Here is a 2,754-nt window from a genome sequence, read left to right on the forward strand (position 1 = left end):
TCTCACAAACACCTTAAACCCCAATTGACCAAGACGACACCCACCATTTTCTTCCCAAATGCCCTCCTGTTTCTGTTTTGCCAGTCTAATCCAAGTCACCATCTCATCTGGATCATTGTCACAATGTTTTAACTGGTCTCTGCTTTTCTTATGTTATACAACTGTCGGTTAGAAAATGAAATTTGCAAAAGCAAAACCAAGCTAAAAGAAAGTAAAGAACAGTAATGCTCCACTGTTCTAATATCATTCTGCCTTCTCTTTTCAACCACAACAAAGAAAGGTCTAGTACATAAAGGACATTGTATAGATAGATAAAAACATTGTTTCTGTTTCTATCTCTTTTATATAATATTTAGATGAAAAAAGTAGCCCAATAATAATTCTTTCATTTTAGTCATTCAAAAAATATTTATGGATTAAACACCATATGAGTCCATGTACTATGTGCTGAGGATACAATGATGATGAAGATATAAAATATACCCTCTGTCTTCATGAAGCTTGTATTCTGGAGAGAGAAACATTCAACAAGCAAATAATATATACAGTATTATACATTGTTGTAAGGAAAAAATAGGGCATTATGAAGGTAGGAGTGAGGAGAGATTGCTTATTTTGCTATAATGGTCATAAAGACATTTCAGAAGAGATGAACCTTGTATAAGAGAGAGCCACAAAATATCTAAGAAGAGTTTTCTAGGAAGAGAAAATACAGTATGAAAAGGTCCTGATATGAGAAAAATGTGATACATTTGTTACTGTAGATTCAGTTATTGTCCCCAATTCTTCATCCCTATATCCACAACCTTTACCATGTAAATACTTTATTTCCTTCAACAAGAGGCAATGTACATTCATGCTTCTTGAGTTTGGACTCAACTATGTGACATTCTTTGGCCAATGGAATATGAATGGAAATGGCAGTGTGCCAATTCTGAATCTGGGCCTTATGGAGCATAACACGTTTTGACTTGCCCCCTTGTACCTCTGCTATCTCCATGAGAAGAATCAGTTATGTTTAGGTCACTAATCCAAGAAGGATGAGAAGCACATAAAGCAGAGCCACCTGGCTGATCTGCAGACCTTCAGTTTGAAGCAAAGCTTCCTGGCTGATTCCACCAAGACCACATCACCCCAAGATGATGAATACATGAATAAGCCCACCCAAGATCAGCAGAGCCATTCCAACCAATCCACAGACATGTAGGCAACAAATTATTATTATTTTATGCCACTGAGATACTATAGGGTTTTTTCCTTGTTTATACTGACACATTTTTTTTAAAGCCTGGTACATGCTAATGCCATATTTTATTTATTCTATTTATAACCAATATTTGAGAATATTTATAATATTAATGGAACTTAATCTAAGAAGCTCAACTTAAATTTTTAAACATCTCAATACCAGTTATTAACAAGAGAGACAGTCAAAATAATTATGGTCAAAATTATTATGTCAAAGAATAAATAAATGCTTGGTGTTAATATGTCTACATAAATTCAGTTTTTGGTGTAAAGTTGTTTGGCTGCAAGAAAGGGTATTTGTTGACTTCACTTACAGGAATATCTCTTAATACTGGTGTTCCAGTTTTCTAATGCTGCCGTTTTGCAAAACACCAGAAATGGATCGGTTTTTATAAAGGGGGTTATTTGGTTATAAAGTTACAGTCTTAAGGCCATAAAGGGTCCAAGGTAAAGGCATCAACAATAGGGTGCCTTCTCTGGAGAAAGGCCACTGGCATCTGGAAAACCTCTGTTAGCTGGGGAGGCACGTGGCTGGCGTCTGCTTGCTCCCAAGTTGTGTTTCAAAACGGGGTTGTCCAAAATGTCAGTGTCAGCTTCCAATGGCCATCTTCAAAATGTGTCTCTCAGCTGCAGCTAGCAGTGAGCTCCTTCTGTCTGAGCTTTTATAGGGCTCTGGTGAACTAATCAAGGCCCACGCTGAATGGGTGGGGCCATGCCGCCATGGAAATTATCTAATCAGAGTTATCACTGACAGGGGGGTGGGTCACATTTTCATGGAAACAACTTAATCCAAAGGTTCCAACTTAATCAACACTAATATGTCTGCCCATACAAGACTGCATCAAAGAACATGGAGTTTTGGGGGATGTAATACTCCAAACCAGCATAACTGGGATGGCTTTTTCTGATATTTCTTCTGCTCTTGATTTTTAGCAGTTATCTGTGATTTTATGAATAGGGTTGAGTGTAGAGGTACTCATCACATTAATTCCAAATAAGAGTATATAACTAAGAGTTCATTATACAGTAATAAGAAATTAAGTAATGCAACTGTCTGATATTTTCAAGGCCAATAGGTAGGCCTAAGGAGTTTAGCAAAGGTTCGGGAATAAAAGCCCACATGATACAATATGAAGTCAAACTGGAAGCTTAAGAAAGGAACAAGCCATAAATCACTCTTTCTGGCAGTGGCAACAGTGAATTTTCCACCATTTTCTCCATGGCTTTAGCCAATCTCAATGTTGACTTCTTGGTGCAAGTACTGACCAGGATGCTACAGGGAGGTGAGAGAGGAAAAATGGAAGAGGACAACGAAGGTGCAATGCAGGGGTACAGCGACCCTCACTGGAAAAGAACTGGGTATAGTTGCTTTATCGATGCGGTAATAGCTGGCCAACATAGTTGACAAAGTAGGCCAGACCCGAGTAGATTTCCTAACATGGCAACATGTTTGAAGAGTCAGAAATGAAGATAAAACTACAGTGGCCAGGAAGTAAGAAAGAAACA

At 37.9% G+C, this 2,754-nt stretch overlaps 1 pseudogene; it reads right to left on the reverse strand.

The window, feature by feature from the left end:
• Positions 1-1,503: 1,503 nt before the first annotated feature.
• Positions 1,504-2,460, reverse strand: LOC119544750 (annotated as a pseudogene).
• Between the last annotated feature and the right edge of the window lie 294 nt (positions 2,461-2,754).

The sequence above is a fragment of the Choloepus didactylus genome, chromosome 9 (assembly GCF_015220235.1).
Source record: "Choloepus didactylus isolate mChoDid1 chromosome 9, mChoDid1.pri, whole genome shotgun sequence".
Taxonomy (NCBI): Eukaryota; Metazoa; Chordata; class Mammalia; order Pilosa; family Megalonychidae; genus Choloepus; species Choloepus didactylus.